The sequence below is a fragment of the Apus apus genome, chromosome 2, assembly GCF_020740795.1.
Source record: "Apus apus isolate bApuApu2 chromosome 2, bApuApu2.pri.cur, whole genome shotgun sequence".
In the NCBI taxonomy this organism is placed as follows: Eukaryota; Metazoa; Chordata; class Aves; order Apodiformes; family Apodidae; genus Apus; species Apus apus.
Window position 1 is genome coordinate 121046656 of NC_067283.1, and position 17136 is coordinate 121063791.

At 49.2% G+C, this 17136-nt stretch overlaps 5 non-coding genes across 5 annotated transcripts; 2 read left to right on the forward strand and 3 right to left on the reverse strand.

Moving 5' to 3' along the window:
* Window positions 1-4292: 4292 nt before the first annotated feature.
* On the reverse strand, window positions 4293-4382 carry TRNAY-GUA (transfer RNA tyrosine (anticodon GUA)). The gene is given in 2 exon segments: window positions 4293-4328; window positions 4346-4382. It is a non-coding gene; the product is annotated as a tRNA-Tyr (tRNA).
* Window positions 4383-4726: 344 nt separating this feature from the next.
* TRNAR-ACG (transfer RNA arginine (anticodon ACG)) lies at window positions 4727-4799 on the forward strand. The gene has a single exon. It is a non-coding gene; the product is annotated as a tRNA-Arg (tRNA).
* Window positions 4800-6986: 2187 nt separating this feature from the next.
* TRNAR-ACG (transfer RNA arginine (anticodon ACG)) lies at window positions 6987-7059 on the reverse strand. Its single transcript has one exon. It is a non-coding gene; the product is annotated as a tRNA-Arg (tRNA).
* A 123-nt stretch (window positions 7060-7182) lies between these two features.
* TRNAY-GUA (transfer RNA tyrosine (anticodon GUA)) lies at window positions 7183-7272 on the forward strand. Its single transcript is given in 2 exon segments — window positions 7183-7219; window positions 7237-7272. It is a non-coding gene; the product is annotated as a tRNA-Tyr (tRNA).
* A 3504-nt stretch (window positions 7273-10776) lies between these two features.
* On the reverse strand, window positions 10777-10849 carry TRNAR-ACG (transfer RNA arginine (anticodon ACG)). Its single transcript has one exon. It is a non-coding gene; the product is annotated as a tRNA-Arg (tRNA).
* Between the last annotated feature and the right edge of the window lie 6287 nt (window positions 10850-17136).

The following is a 17136-nucleotide window of genomic DNA, read 5'->3' on the forward strand; positions in this document are numbered from 1 at the left end:
TGTCTTCCTTCTATTGTTACCTTTCACATCACATGTCATTCATTGGCAGCTAAATATATAGGCAAACAATGTGTTTCACAGCACAAGCTACAGATCCAAAGTCAAGAAAACATACTTTTAACATTTTTTCAAAGTTCCCATAACATATGGACATAGTAAAAGCCATTCATTCCAGTTCAGGTAATATATCTGTTCTCCAGGTGCAGGCACTGGGACCAGCTAATACTCACATTGCCCTCAGAAATAGCCATGATTTTCTGCTTCAGAGAAGAGGGGAAGTCCTGGGACTGTGGACCGGCACTTGCTCCTCTCCAACCCATGGGCTCCAATTTGTCCCCAGTTCCATCCTGCAAATAATTTTGGAGGTCTCTTACATGTATATAAATTCAGACCACTGTACTACCTGCCCAGCAGTGCCGGAGGGATGTGCCCATCCATCCTGGTGGTCCCAATAGAGGGGGGCTGGTGACAGCATCCTGCCACTGAGGAGATGTGACCCCAGCAGGCATGTTCCCAGCAGTAGCCAAGTGCCTCACCTCTTCCCACAGGGTGGCCAGATCAGAGGGCAGTGCCCAGCCCACTGGTACTTGCTGGGGGACACCAGCACCCACTGGCCCAGCACACACACATCTTCTGGCTGTCTTGGCTTTGCACAATGTTTGCTCTGGGGTGAGATGCTGTGACCAAACAAAGGAGTAGGGAGTATGTGGCAGATCTGCAGGCTATGGGATTGCTTGTTTTACTGTCTGGTAGAGAAATCCACTGTTAAAGAGAGCACAAGCTGTGTGCTCGTGACTGTTTCCAGCAGAGATGGAAAAGGCATTGGAGAGAAGTCCTGTTAGTGTAAAGATACGCATTTTACATGGAACCCTTCCCCATGTGAAGGGTAAACCCTTCCCTCCTGCTCTCATGGAAGTCACTGGAAATTGCACCCTTGATTTCAACAACAGCTACAAATCAAAGAGTCACAGAGTCATAGAATTGTTTTGGTTGGAAAAGACCTTTCAGATGATCAAGTCCAACCATTAACCTAACACTTCAAATTCCAGCACTAAACCAAACTAAACACCACATAAATACCTCCAAGGATCAGGCCTAAAGATAGGGAGGGAAAAGTAAATGCCAGATTAGCAAATTGGGGATTTTTTTCACATGTAGCCCCTTCAATATGCCTCTGGAGTCCACTCTATGGGCCAGGCCCAAAGTTTACTGAAAACAAGGAAATTATCTTGATGGACTTGAGATGTGAGATGTCCCCGCTTATGGCCGGGGGATTGGGCTAGATGACCTTTAGAGGTCCCTTTCAACCTAAAAAGTCTATGATTCAGTGATTCTTTGTACCCCAAGTCATGTGGTTCTTATTAACTCTTTCCTGGGAAGCGCTTATGACTTGGTCTCAGTGTGATGCAAAGATAGAATCATAGAATTATAGAATCATAGAATCAACCTGGTTGGAAGGGACCTTGAAGGTCATCAAGTCAACTATAGTCAACTATAACCTAAATCCCCCTACCATAACCTAATTTACCTGTTCAGTTCTTAAATCATTACACTAAGGACTGTATCTACGTTTCTCTTAAACACTTCCAGAGATGGTGACTCCACCACCTCCCTGTGCAGCCTGTTCCACTGTCCAACTACTCTTTCAGTAAAGAAATCCTTTCTAATACCCAGTCTAAGCCTCCCCTGGCACAGCCTCAGGCCATTTCCTCTCATCCTGTCATTATTCACTTAAGAGGCCAACTCCCACCTTGTGCAACCTCCTTTCGGGTAGTTGTAGAAAGCAATGAGGTCTCCTCTCAGCCTCCTCTTCTTAAAACTAAACAATCCCGGTTCCCTCAGCCTCTCCTCATAGGGCTTATTCTCCAGACCTTTCACCAGCTTGGTAGCTCTTCTTTGGACACGCTCCAGCAACTCGACATCCTTCTTGTAGTGAGGGGTCCAGCACTGAACACAGTACTGGACAAGCTGCTGCATGTTGGCAAAGCCCCTTTGCAGACATGGGGATCCAGATGGAAGAGCCACAACATACTATCTCAGTTAGCCAAAAACCTCAGAACTAACCAGTGAAGGAGCCTCTAAGTTGGCTTCCTGGGATTTGCAGCTTAAAAACCAGAGCGTCTGAACCCATGGTTTAATTCCAAAGAGGAAATTCAGTTTTCAAAGCACCAGAGCATTTGCCTCTCTCACTGCTGTCACAACCACCTATTCTGAGGACATGTGGAAAAACGATTAATAAGGGTTTCAGGACTTGGCTCTTCAATGTGTTTTTACTCATTTGTTTACTTTTCAGAAAAGTTCCTAAACTGAATATAGCTATGCTTACCTGACCTGTTTCTGTGTAAAGCTGAGTTGCACACCCATTAATCTTCTCAAAATGTACAGATTCTCAAATTTTTGTTTTGCTGCATTTATTTATATGTAAACTACTATGTATTCAAATCTACCTTTGCTGTCAACCGCTCTGACTAATAAAGGTTGTATGTATGAATTGTAGCACTCCCTTTACTCCTTCATGCTATAAACAGTTTAATTCCCGTAAAAGCCAGAGAAGCTGTCCAAAATTATGCCTTTGCACCCCAACAAGTAGCAAGTGGTAACCTGGGGCTTCCCCAAAGAGGAACTTGGTCCTGGATTGCAGCAGATATGCCTACCTATGCAAAGCAGCCAGAGCTATCAATGCACATTGCAAACCTTGGATATAATGCAGAATGCTTGTCTAAAAAAATAAATCAGCAATGTGATGAGGTGATATAACACAGGAGTTTTACTGGCATCAGTTCCAATATGGAATGATTTCCCCCAGCAAAGGGTGAGCATGGAGGGTGGAACTGTGATACTGCTGAGGACAACAGCAGACATCACATCAGCCTGCCTAGGGCAAACATCTCACTCAGGCAGAGAGTTTTTCTGTCCCAGAGCCAGTGCATAGTGCCATGTAATCTGGGCCTGCTATGAAACAAGCATATTGCTCAATAGGTCACTGCTCCTCAGTGACCATTGAACCCTGAGCATTTGAAGAATGGACAAAGGGCAACTGTTTTGGCTGGCTGTACTCTCAAAGAGCTGTCCTTTTGCACGTTTAGCTATTAACTCACACCCAGATTCACCCAAAATGGAAGAGGCATCATAGAAGATTTCAGCCTACCATTAACACAACCCATGATTTAGGTAGTTTGTGCAGTCTTGTCCCCACAACAAGCATGTGTGATAAACAACACCACTTGATCCAAAAAACATCAAGCATAATTGCATGTCATTTAATTTCATTACTTACCTTCCCTCAGTGTGAATACCCAAGGTATGGGCACAATCTCAGTCAAAAAGAATTACATTTCTGCCTCTTTTTAGAATAAAATCATTAGAGGCAGAAATGAGGAAGCATGCAAAACTGAACACAGTTAAAATTGCTGGTATTTTTCTATGCTACCATTCACTAGAAAATAAAATCATTCATTGTGCAGGGAGAAGACTGGGAGACTGCAAATGACAGCAATCCCTTTCTTTCTCTCCATGAATTCTAAATTGCTGCATCCAGCATCTCATTTCCCTTGGAGAGGGATGGACAAGTAATGGCCTTGAGGACTAAGTCCTTTGTGCCAGTGTCACCCATCCTAGGGCTGGGAAGGCGATGGTACGGGACAACTGCCTGGGAGCCAACACCTACAAGATGATCTCGGGAAGGTGCCAGAGAAGATTCAATTTCCCACTGGTGGGGACAGGTACCGTGTGCCAAGCACCACCTGGCTGGATATGAAAAGGTATTCCTATTGTGGCCGTATGTAAATATTCAGATACTTCCTTATTCTGGAAAAATAGTGTCTAGACGTTTCAGGGAGCGGAGATGAGGTTTCGAAAACAACAACAACAACAACAAACCCTCAGCATTTCAACATCCCAATTAAACAGCTACCGGGTGAAGGGATCTCAGCAGGTATCCTCCTGCACTAACTTGCTTGGTGAGGGCTTGCGGTGAGTCGGGGTAAGAAGAGCACACACCTTGTTGTCAGGCAGCAGGCGCCGTGTCCTCTGCCCCGGCAGCGACAGCTCCCGCGGGGGGACGGCGGGTCCCGGCAGAGCCGGCTCGGTTTGCGAGGGAGAGGGACCTCTTTGTAAAAAACAAAACAAAACAAAACAAACAACACGCACAGAAAAAGACAGACACAAAACGAACAAAAAAAAAAACCAGCGTACAACCAACGTATGTACAACTGGTTAAAAAGAAACCACTTAAAAACACTTTGCCTGGGGGAAAAGCAAACAAGACACACACCGCTAAAAACGAAAGCCTCTCCTTCGAGCCGGAGTCGAACCAGCGACCTAAGGATTACCGCAGGGAAGCATGCTACAGTCCTCCGCTCTACCAGCTGAGCTATCGAAGGGAGATACCACCAGCCCCTCCCTGGCGCGCTAAGAGCCCGGCACGGCCCTCCCGGCCGACAGGCGGCGCATGCGCCCTGGGGGCGAGCAGCGCTACCCCTGAGCAGGGCTGCCCGGGGCTGGCCGGGGGGGGAGGGGGGCCGCCAGCGCCCCCTGTCGGCGGGGCGGGCCGGGGGCGCGGGGCTGATCCCGGCGGTGCCGAGGGGGGAGGGCACAGAGGGTGCAGGGGGTGCAGGGGGTGCAGGGGGTGCAGGAGGTGCAGAGGGCACAGAGGGCACAGAGGGTGCAGGGGGTGCAGGGGGTGCAGAGGGTTCAGAGGGAAGGGAGGAGATGTATTTACAGTGTGGGGCCAGTGGCGCAATGGATAACGCGTCTGACTACGGATCAGAAGATTGTAGGTTCGACTCCTGCCTGGCTCGTGTTTATTTTTCCTGCGGTTGCGCACGGACGGGAATTGGTTTCCCCTGAGCTTGTCCCCATCCAGCACCGCTTCCGTGCCCGGCGCAGCGCTGGGCTCTGCTGTCTCCCCAGGCAGCGCTGCCAACACGCAGCCTCTACAACAACACCCGGCCGAGCCTTTGCAAACCAGCCACGCCCGCACCTCCTCAGCTGCCTGCCTTGTGACAGCAAACTCGCCCCTGCAACGCGACAAGCAGGGGCATCGGGAAACAAACATTCTTTAGGCCCCAGGAGAGGAGCAGGGAGCTCCTCGTTGGCCTGACCAATGTGCTTTGTCATCCCTGACAAACGACATCACAGAAAACCTCCTGAGGTCTCTGCAGGCAGCAAAGCAACACGGCCCTGAGGAAGGCTGCTGTTGTCATTGGGGCTGTCCCCTAGCCCTGAGAAGCTGAAAGGGACAGAAAGCAGAATAAACCTCCCACAATCCAGAAAGAAGCAGCTATGCCCTGCTACAGCGCCTGGACCCTCCCAGGTCTCTCCCCCCCAGAGGGCTGAGGGAGCTGGCAGAGCTCAACCTGCTGCTCTCAGTCATCTGTCAGCAGTCCTGGTTAACAGGGGAGGTCCCAGGCAACTGGAGGCTTGCCAACATGACACCCATCAGCAGGAAGGGCCAAAAGGAGCCTGTTGGCCTGACCTCGGTACTGGGGAAGATTATGGAGGGGTTCATCTTGAATGAGCTCACGTGGCAAGTGCAGGACAGGCAGGGGATCAGGCCCCGCCACACAGGGTTCATAAAAGGCAGGTCCTGCTTGATGAACCTAATTTCCTTCTGTGACCAGATGATGAGGGAAAGGCTGTGGATGATGTCTACCTGGACCTTACTAAAGCCTTTGACACTGTGACCCGCAGTGTTCTCCTGGAGAAGGTGGTTGCTCATGGCTCAGACAGAGGCACGCTTTGCTGTGTAAAAAACCAGCTGGACAGCCAAGCCCAGAGAGTTGTAATGAACAGAGTTGAATCCAGTTGGCAGACAGTCACCAGTGGTCTTCCCCAGTGCTCAGCTTTGGAGCCAGTCTTTGTTCAGTATCTTTATGAATGATCCGGATGAGGGGATTGAGTGCATCCTCAGTAAGTTTGCAGATGATGCCAAACTGGGTGGAAGTTTTAATATGCTCAAGGGTAGGAAGGCTCTACAGCAGGACCTGGACAGGCTGGATTGATGGGCTAAGACCAGTTGTATGAGGTTCAACAAGGCCAAGTGCCAGGTCCTCCATTTCTGTCACAACAACCCGAAGCAACGCTACAGTCTTGGGGATGAGTGTCTGGAAAGGTGCCCAGAAGAAAAGGACCTGGGGATGCTGGGTGACAGCCACTTGGGTATGAGCCAGCATGTGCCCAGGTGGCCAAGAAGGCCAACAGCATCCTGGCCTGCATCAGGAATAGTGTGACCAGCAGGACTAGGGAGGTGATCGTGCCCCCGTACTCGGCACTGGTGAGGCTGCAACTTGAGCACTGTGTGCAGTTCTGGGCCCCTCACTACAGGAAGGACACTGAGATGCTGGAGCATGTCCAGGGAAGGGCAGTGAAGCTGGTGAAGGGTCTTGAGCCCAAGTCTTGAGAGAGACAGCGGAGGGAACTGGGGTTGTTTAGCGTGGAGAAAAGGAGGCTGAGGGGAGACCTCATTGCTCTCTACAACTACCTGAAAGGAGGTTGTAGCAAGGTGGGGGTTGGTCTCTCTAGTAACACATGATACGAAAAGAGGAAGTGGCCTCAAGTTGTGTCAGCTCATTAATGCTGCTAACGTTTGCAATGGCCCCTCCTGGTTTTGCTCTGGCTGGGAGCAGCACTTGGTCAAGACACAGGGGTTTGCAGACTGGTGAGAGGAATCCACAGACTGTGCCTTCTTGGCACAAGGAAAGGGCACCCCACCACGCCACGGAAAGTCCTTGGGTCTCCTGCTTTTCCACTTTATGCCCGTGATCACGTGACAGTCACTGAGCGTGGTATCTGGAAGACTTTCTGGAGAAGGTGTAACTCGGGATGTCCATTGAGGTAGGACAAAACGCAAGTTCCCATGTGAGCATGGCGGTGTTTTGGAGCCTACTCCACGGAACCCGCTGGGGAAGAGCAGAAGCCGGGAGGGTTTGCTTTCCGTTTTCATGGGGCGGCTGAAAAGCCGGCGAACCGACGCGCCAAAAGCCACGCGAGCCAGGCAGGAGTCGAACCTACAATCTTCTGATCCGTAGTCAGACGCGTTATCCATTGCGCCACTGGCCCCGCATGCCGCGCGCTCCCCACCCGCGCGCCCTCACGGAGCCCCGCCTGCGGCCGCCCCGCGCTGCGCATGCGCAGCGGCCCCAGCGCCTCACTGGGCGGCCGCGGGGCGGCAGTGCGCAGGCCCCTTCGATAGCTCAGCTGGTAGAGCGGAGGACTGTAGAGGCGCGGCCCGCGGGAATCCTTAGGTCGCTGGTTCGATTCCGGCTCGAAGGAGACGCCATGTTTTTTTCAATGGTTTGTCCTTCCCGCAGGAATTTGATTTGTATTGACCCCTCGGCGGGGCCCGGAATCGGGTGCGGGGGCTCGGGAGGGGACAAAACGGGCGGTGCTTTGCTGCGGGGCACCGAGCGCACGGCTCCTGGTAGATGTTAGGAGCCCGGAGATCGGGTCCCGTGTGGCTTTACTTGCTTTTTCCCGCCGCTGCGGCTCTCACGGGCGGACGGGGACTGGTTTCCCCTGAGTTTGTCCCCATCCAGCACCGCTTCCGCGCCAGGCGCAGCGCTGGGCTCTGCTGTCTCCCCAGGCAGCGCTGCCAACACGCAGCCTCTACAACAACACCCGGCCGAGCCTTTGCAAACCAGCCACGCCCGCACCTCCTCAGCTGCCTGCCTTGTGACAGCAAACTCGCCCCCGCAACGCGACAAGCAGGGGCACAGCGAGCCCCCTGGGGTGCCTGCAGGCAGCGGAGGAAGCATCGGGGCCCCCAGGAAGGCTGCCGCTGGCCTTGTGGCTGCCCCTCCTCGCCCTGAGCGGTGTGAGCGCAGCCCTGCTCTGCAGCGGCATGAAGCGCGGTTTAAAAAAACCCGAACCAAACCCAAACCAAGCCAAACAAACAAAAAAACCAACCAAACAAACCCCAACAAAACCACCAAAGCGTTGTTGACGTGCCTGAACGCTGCGCGTCCTGCAGCGTGTGGGGATCAGCTCAGCGGCAGGAGGGCGAGGAAGGCTTCCCCAGCCACCGCAGCCTGGTCTGAGAGGGCATCCCCGGGCCTGAGAACGCTCCACCGCTGCCGAGGAGCCACAGTCTCTGGGTTCGGCACCATTTTGCTGTAAAAGCGTGGTTTGTGTGGCTGTGACTCGCTAACGGAGGTAGGTAGCTCATTGGTGCTGCTAAGGTTCGGAATCTCTTTCTTTTGCTCCGGCCGTGGGCAGCAGTGGGTGAGGACACAAGGGCCTGCAGACTGCTGAGAGGCAGCAGAAGGAAAGGGCTCCCCGCCACGCCTGGCACGTCCTCCAGCCCCTCGCTTTTCCACTTCGTGCTCATGATCATCTGGCAGTCGCCGGGAGTCGTATCCCGATGGCTTTCCGGAGAATGGATAACTTGGGAGATGTCTGTTTAAAAGGAGGAAAGGGCACATCTGAGGGCACAGTGCTCGGCAGCTTCTGTCTGAGGGCAACAGTGTTTCAGTGGCTGCCCCAGCATCCCTGCTGGTGGCAGGAGTGGTGCCACCCGGGCAGGGCTTCCTTTTTTTGGGGGGAGGAAGTAAATGCCACAAAAATGTGACAACCCTGCAGTAAACATTGAAATCCATGTTGCAGTGATGCTTTTGGAATTCCTTAGTTATATTTATATCAGGCATTATCCTGTGTGATGCCAAAAATTTAGATATTTCTAGCTCAGTCTTGGCTAATTTTATTAGGTCTTCTTTCCAGGGTGATCTTTGGGGTGCTAGTTCGGCTCTGGAGAGGCTCTCCTCATATTGCATGTTGCTTTACATGGTGCTAAATAGTTCTTGCTGATTTTGCTTTATACAATGCTAGATAACCCTTATGGAAGAGGGCTCTGAGCACCCTGGCTGATGAGAGTGGAGAGAAGTGCTCCACGGTCTCTTGACTTGAGCTGGCAGATGTGCTGTTTGATCCTGGCCTTTGGTTGTGCCATGAAGGGGTGTGCAGGATGATCGAGAAGGTGGAGCTGTGGGAGAGGGCACAGAGTTCCTGTCTACAGAAGGGGTCTAATTCAGAGGGATGTGGGCTCGCCTAGGATGCAGTAAATAACTGGGCCAGCACTCACACTCTGCTTTTTTTTTCCTATCTTCTCTTCTCTTGTCCTGTCAGCCAGTTGTACTCAGTAGAGTAGAGTAGAGTAGAGTAGAGTAGAGTAGAGTAGAGTAGAGTAGAGTAGAACAGAACAGAACAGAACAGAACAGAACAGGGGAAGAGGAAGGGGAACAGGAAGGGGAAAGAGAAGGGAGGGGAAGAGGAAGGAGGGAAGGGAGGGGAAGGAGTCGATGCCCCAAGCCTGTCAGTGTCTGGACAATGCCTTTAACAACATGCTTTAGCTTTGGGTCAGCCCAGAACTGGTCAGTTGGAGAGATGATTGTTGTAGGTCCCTTCCAACTGAACTATTCTGTTCTGTTCCATTCTTCTGGAGAAGGGACCATCTCCTTTCCCCCTCAGTCTCCATCTCCAAGACATTTTTTCTCCCCCACCCAGAAAATATTGATATGCATGCAGTGTGTTACTCATCAGTTTAAAGAAAGGAAGAAAAAAACACAACAAAAACAAACGACAAAAAAACACCCCACAAATAAAAGGATAAAGGTACATCAGAATGAAAGCCAGGAAAGAAAAAGAAACAGCTCAGAAAATGTAAGTATCAGTCTCAGGACTTCCTATATGCTAAACAACTATTCTTCCTCTTGAACTTTGGCCCCATTGCATTAATGTAAGTGCTTGGCTCAGATTTCCATTCTTCTAGGACATGCTCATATATTTAAATGTTCTACATGCTTTTTACTACAGTAACAGCCTATTCTGTGCTTGCATGGTAGTGTAGATTGCTAAATACTTAATTAGGAGGAAAATATTGATGACTGGTAACCTGCAAGTGCTTAATTATTTCTGTATCTTGTCTCCAGCAAGGGCAAACAAGCAGCTGTGTGTGTATCCTAGTCAATCATTTGTATCACTTAATGACTAAACACGCCAGAGATTATAAAATCCCTGCTCATAAGACACCTCATTCTGATACATGGGGTCAACAGAGTGAGGTGGGCAGGCAAAACAGATGGATCAGTGGTTGTTAAGAGTCCTGATGGGTACAGGGGGTGACACACCTGATCCAAGAAAAAGAGGGGAGAGAATAAATCACAGGGGAGTTAAGACTATGAGGTTAAACATTTTCAGACTGCCTGGAGAGCAATTTCAAAGGAAAGATGCTGAAGATGTTCCCACGTGACAATGGATGCCATCTGAGGTACGTGGCATGTGCATAGACAAGATATCCCACTGATCAAAGAGTTGGAAAACACTGGAAATGAGAAAGCATATTTCCTGATTTTGTTAGTATCTGAAAATATTATCTGAATTATCTGAATAAATACATCTGGATTATTATTTCTTTACTATTATTTTTGTTTTCATTTGGTTTTTGTTTATTTTAGTTTAGTTTTTCTTGACTATTCTTATAAACATCACTATTTCTTGGCTATTTTTTTCCCAGCGGGGTTGGGAAAAATCCATGTAATTGCCAGGATTTTAAAATAAGAAGAAGAAGAAGAAGAAGAAGAAGAAGAAGAAGAAATAAGAATAATAAGAAATAATAAGAAAGAAAAAAAAGAAGAAGAAGAAATAAGAATAATAAGAAATAATAAGAAAGAAAAAGAAGAAGAAGAAGAAGAAGAAGAATTACTATTAGTAATATCAATAATAATGAATCTTTTTGGAGCTGGAGTTAATCCAGGTTAAAATAAAGAAAATGAGATAACCGAGCGAGCCAGGCAGGAGTCGAACCTACAATCTTCTGATCCGTAGTCAGACGCGTTATCCATTGCGCCACTGGCCCCTGGCGGCCAGTGGGGGCAGCGCGGGCGGTGTTGGGGGTTGGGGTCGCCCCCCGGCCCCGCCCAACCCTGGTACTGAGGGTCAGGAGCAAAGTCCTGCGCACCCCGGTGCTGTGAACAAGAGTGGAAGGTCTTTGGGTCCCTTAAAGAATCACCAACAACAGTAGAATGGGAGGAAAAGGTAATTTTAACCTAGATCAGTGAAAGCGCAACTTGATGGAGTTGGGTGGCCAGGTCCGCTTCCTTCGTGGAAGGAACGTGTAGGGGTTGGAATTGGATTGGGGCGATTTACAGGGCGATTGGAGGAAAGGATTTGTGCAGAGAGAGGGGAGGCTGAGTCGGGGACGGGTTGGAGTGATTTGCACAGGGATCAGCAGAAAAGGAGAAGGGAGACCCTCCCGTTGAGTCACAAGGGGCAGAGTGGACCCCCTTGCTTTTTAAAATCCTCAGAGAGTCTTGGTGCAGCTGAATCCACTCCTCATCCCAGGCTTGGTCAGCAGTTTATGACTGAAGAGTAGGTGCAGGGATTTCAGTGGTTTAGAGGTTTAACACATAATTGTGGTTCTGGGCTGATTTGGAATAGCAGCAATTTGAGGTTGATTGGCACTGTTGTAACAAGTAATTAAATTAGGTTATATAATCTTCTAGCAATACTTAATTAATAGCAGCTCTTAACTAATCAATAATCCACAACTGGTTATACTCAAATATAGTGATTCAATTGAAGGTTTAACAAAGTTTCTAAATGGAATTGCTTACACACACAGATATCGATGCTCACCTATGTTAAGATGTTAATCAATGCTGGTACCTAATGATCTTCACACTCCACACAAAGGAGCTGTAGTGAAACACCCTTCCAGTTGGTCTCTGTGTTACTGAATTATAGTAAATTACCCACTATGATTCAATCTTTTTATTTCAGCAAAATGAAAAGTAGTGAGCTACTCACTCCTTTTCCTTCAGGTAGGAAAACTTCCTTCACGATGCACGAGGTAGCAGCCTGCTGCAATTCCAGAGATCTCCAAAGGGACTCATTATAGGATCAATATTTATAGGGTCACAAGGTGGTTGACTTTGGCCAGTATATTTTCACTGTGTCCTCACTTTGTGTCAGGTATTTGGCAGCTTTCAGAGTGAGCTGTGGTCTGAGCAGGAAGGGGTCTCAGGTATTTTTCCTAGCCAGCAAAGTTCTGGGTATGGTTAGGGGGTGCCTAATCACCCCAAATTACTGTATTTGCACTCAGACAGGAAAGTGCTGAGTTGTTTGAACTCACTGCTCCCAGGAGGCAAGGTCAGAAAGTGCCAGATGGTCGCAGCCCACTGCACTTGCTTTTGAAACAAGAACAACCTTGGGCCCACCTGCCTTGTAACTAAAGCAAGAACAACCTTGGCTGGTGCTGACATCACAGTGTGGCCCCGTGAGACCAGGGGGGGATCTGCACTACCACACCTGGTCCTCAAGTGTCTGGCCCCTGATGCTGCTCCTACCCCTAATCTATGCTGCACTGTTGTTTCTGAAAGGGAAAAAAAGTACATTCTCCTATAGCAGGAGGTGGTTGTTCAGTGGAAATTCCATTTTCCCACCAGCACTCCAGGTCCAAGCTCTATATCTGATGATACTGCATTTTGCAACTACAAGCTGGGAACAAGTCATATCGTGTCACCTGCTGCAGTATCTATGCCAAAAGGAAAAAAGAAAAACATCATAATGCCATCCAGCTCCCAAATGCTGGGAGTTGTGTCATGCCCCCTTGCTCATAAACTGTATTTCCCCAAACCGCAGCAGCCCCTGGGGCCAGCAGAGCCTGTCTGCTCCCATGGTGTCTGGACTAGGAATTGCAGCTGCTGGGAGGAGATGGATCAGCCTCAGCTTCCGTGATGCTGTAGCAGAAGAGCCTTGTAGCCTTCACCCCACACTTGGGCCTGCCTAAACAGAAGGACCCCAGAGCAGACAAGCAAGACCTGCACGGCTGGGAGAGGCTGTGTGGTGGGGCTCTGAGCTGATCCATTCAGGGGCATAAGGGCAGCTCTGAAGCCACCAAGCACCTTGTCTTCCAGGTAACCCCCACTCTACTGTCACACCGAAACCTCTCCCATTACGACGTGCCTGACTCATGTCTGCATGTTGGTTCCTGCTCCAGCCTCTGAGTTACTCGTGGTCTGTACCCCATATTTTCTTCCTGCAGCTCAGGTGTCAGGGACGATGTTCTTCAATGGTGTCAGAATCAACACCAAGATGGGCTTTGCCCTTGAAACAGTACAAAACACCATGTTGGTGCTTCAGGAAGGAGATCAGTGCTCTGGTGACTGTGGTCTTGGTCACTTGGAATGCTCTGCAAAGGCCACAACATCCCAGAACTTGTTTTCCAGTTTTTTTGTTATCAACCAGATGCAAAGTAAGTTTTGCTTTTCTAGGGAGAACCAGAGAACACCTCACAGATTTATAACATTTTGGATTCAGTCTCAGGACACATAGGTGATGCTTGCTGCCTGCTTTTTATGAACCCTTTGCTGACCTTACAGCTGCCAAACATGTTGGCCCATCACTGATAATAACCTGGGTGTCAGTGAGCTGCTGGGTTCCTTCTGATGATAACTTTGGATTCCTGTTGGATTTCTGGCCTGGCACATGTCCGTTCAGGCTTTCATGAACAGGTCTGTACCAGAGAGAGCCTGGCTACTGCAAACAAATGCATATTTAGCCATAGCTCCTTTAGGCAAAAAAATACCCCAAAACCCAGTTAGCCAACACTGAACATTAGGGAGCATGGGAAAACAAACAAAAAACAAACAGCTCTTCATTCCTTAGGATCAGGGTGGGATTCACATAACCTGCTGCCAGGGAAAATGCCAGGAGCTGCTGGAGACAGACGTTAGTCACTGCAGCCCTACCTGAACACACATCACCCTCAGCAGCCATGATTTGGACAGACTACTGTGATAAGTGATGGCTTTTGGCTTGAGTTGCTTGTGGGCACTCCTTCAAGTCATGGACCATCTTGTGGGGTACTGAAGGTATTGTATTCTGCATAACAAGGATGATGAGAGTGAAGTTTGAAAGGAGGATGAGCCAGTTCAGCATCTCCCTGCTCCAAAGTAAGGCCATCTCACATCTCCTTCCCTCTTCTCCACTACAGAATTTGCCTTTGTGTTTTGGTAGACTGTGGACACTCCCAGCACCTGGGTCAATTTGATTATCCAGCAAAGAAGTGGGTAATTTTCTAAATGTACAGTGAGGTGAATCAGCTCCACTGGTGCAAAGGAGGAGACCAGACCTCGCAGCCAGGGCCAGCACAAGGAAGGCAAGAGGCATAGGCTGCTCCATCTTGCTGGCCAGAGCAGCTCAGATGCCTGCAGTGGCTTGTCAAACTGCAGCCTGAAGGAGGAGGGTCCTGCTGAGACAATGAACCAGAAGACATGAAGTGAGAGCAAGGTGTGAGAAGGGGAGAAGGTATCCAGTAGGTGAAAGGTAGAGCCATTGTCTGCCTCCACAGACACCTCACTTTCAGTCTGTTATTTCCATCCTCTTTATTTTCTTTTTTACTCTACTTTTTGCATGTGCTACTAAGGTGGGCGGTGAAGATGAGGACAAATTCCTACTGATTGCCTCAGGCCAGTGCAGGGGGTTAAGCACAGAGAGGAGCAGCTCCTTCATAAGCAGAGACTTGCAAATAGCTCCTCATTTGCAGATGGGTTTTGTTTTTTTTCCCCTTGAATTAATCTTGAAAAAACACAAAGTGAATGAAAGGGGGTGAATGTGTCCAAATAGCTGGTGGGTGTATAACAACTGGAAGAATGTAATTGCAAGCAGAAGTTTGCAGGGGTGGAGGTAGCACCTTTTTCCAGTTGGGCAGCTTGGACTTACACCTATTCCTCCGGCTGGCAGCCAGAGAGATGATCCACCACATGCCTGGGCCAGGCAGGATGGAGGGCTTCCATGTGTTCGTTCAGAGATCCCAGCATTTTACTCCTGCTGCCATGAAGGAATGAAGGACAATGTTAGAAAAGGGCAGTTTCTTGGATTTCCAGGCATTTCTAACAGATTTGCCCTGAGCAAACAAGGCAACTGTGTTTTCCCCGATGGAGCACGCACTGCCTGCAAGAACAGCAGTGGTGTGGTGCCCTGCCACTTGGAAAGCAGGTCCCAGAGAGGTAGGCCCTGCTTGAACCCAGGACAGGGCTGCAGCTAAGAATAATGATTTGAGGCAAAACCTTGGTTGCGGAGGGAGCCATCCTCATACCTAGAGGAAGCTGGAGCCAGAGCAGGGAAACCAGGCTAGTGGCCTGAGGAGAGGATCAGTATAAGTAAGAGCTGGAAACAAGAAGGGCTGATAGAAAGGTGTGGGCAGGTAGGGAACGATGGTTGCACCTGACAATATGCCAAGCCTACCTGTGGTGGCTGCTCCTAACTTCTTTTGACAGCTTTCCTGGCAGAGAAGGCAGGCTACAAATACATGTAGCTTTTTACAAAGTTGCTGGTTCAGTTCAGGCTTCGGGGGGGGGGGGCGGATTCTCTCATTTTTTCTTGCTCAGCACATGGTGCAAGACCACAAATCCACCAACAAACCCCACAGAAGCCCCTGGGAATCAGATCTTCCTGGTTGCTCTCATCCCTAGAAGACGCTTCTTTCCTGGCTATTGTGGGTCCAGTGAGGCCCTGCAGCTGAGGGAGGGTGCATTCAGTAATGCTTTGGATGTTATGGAGAACAAGCTGGCAACCCAGAGTAAGGTGCCCCAAGCTCTACGTGGAGTTTTACCACATCCTTTGGAAAGAAACGAGTCATTAGTATCCAATTACAGTGAAATCATACTTAATTCAAGACAGGTTAAGACAAAAAGCAAATAAAAACATTTATTCACAGCTGCCAAGACAGATAAAAGAGGTAGGTGGAGCAATGAGAGAAAACTTACTGGCTTTGAAGATTAAATCAGCAAGGCCATTCCCTCATACGCAGGCATTTTGCCACAGGGTCTCCTGACACAGTGAGGAACAGGGAGCCTGTCTTCCTCCACACGTCACCCCTCAGGCTATGTTGACCAAGAAGTATTTCCTCATGGGGGACCCAAGCGCCTCTCATGTCTGACTTCCTCCTAAAAATCCCAGTTCTTCTTTTCTGGGAGGTCCACAGCTTTTGCATGGACATCCTCCTATTTCTTCCCTGTCCAGGAGATGTGCTGGCTCTTCCTCTTGGCAAAAAGAAGAATAATTTCACTCCTTTTAGCATTACCTGGCCAGCTAACAATGCCTTGACTCAAGTGCTAAGTGAAAGTGCTGTCATGGGAAAGGCACCAGCTCGATGCTTGGATGCCACCATTTTCTTCTTTTTTTTTCTTAAAAACCTTTTTGTTCTGCAATAATGTAAAGTTCTCCTCTTTGCCCTGCCTTGCCATTCTTATTCTGCTGGGCATATCACAATGTGTGTGCCCTCAGTCAGCCTTGGTTTGGAAGGGGTATCTTGGTTCCAGTGAGAAAAGGTGAGTCAGTCCCCTGCCTTCATGGTAGAGCATAAAGGAGATGAAAGTTGATGTGGAAAGGATAAAAAACAGATTTGTGTGGTGCTGTAAAGTAGAAGAGGGGGTGAGGAAGTTGTGATGGGCTTGGGGAATCACTCCAAAGAGCTTGTTCAATGCAGAGGACATCCTGGAACTTAACATTGTGCTCACATGCGCTCTCCTTTCTTACCTTGTTATTGTGTCTTTGTCCCTTTGTGCCTTCCGTTTACCTCTGCAAACTTTCTCCTTCCTGCAGCACGTTTTCCTCCCTAAACTAGAAGGAAATGGCTCAGGTGCCTTCTCTGCCCCCCTGCCCAGTTCCTGCAGTGCATGGGGCCAGGGGAGGAGTGAGAACCACACCAGCCTGGGGCCAGAGAGCAGAGGCCCTGACCTCACTGCCTCTCACACACTGGACAGGCACACCCCTCAGAAATGCTCACCAGCTGTGAAGCCACAGAAAGAATTAAATGGGACCACCAAGATGGAAAAAGGTGAAGCCTTCTGACCTACAAGTTGGCCCCTTCAGATGCTTTGTTTCTCGATTTCCAGCCTGGTGCAACACGTGAATGTCAGCATAAAGAGGCTTTCACATGGGAACACACTAAGAAGTCACAGGAGAAAGGATGGGAGAGTTGTCACCTTCTTCATGCCTGACTGGGTGGCTCCTGTCTTGGTAAATAGGCATTTATACTTCTATGGAAGTGAAAAATGGCTGACTTCAGTTCCTGGGAACAAGCAACCACTCTGGACACATTTCACATTAAAGTCTGCCAGAAGCCCAAGAAATTGGCTA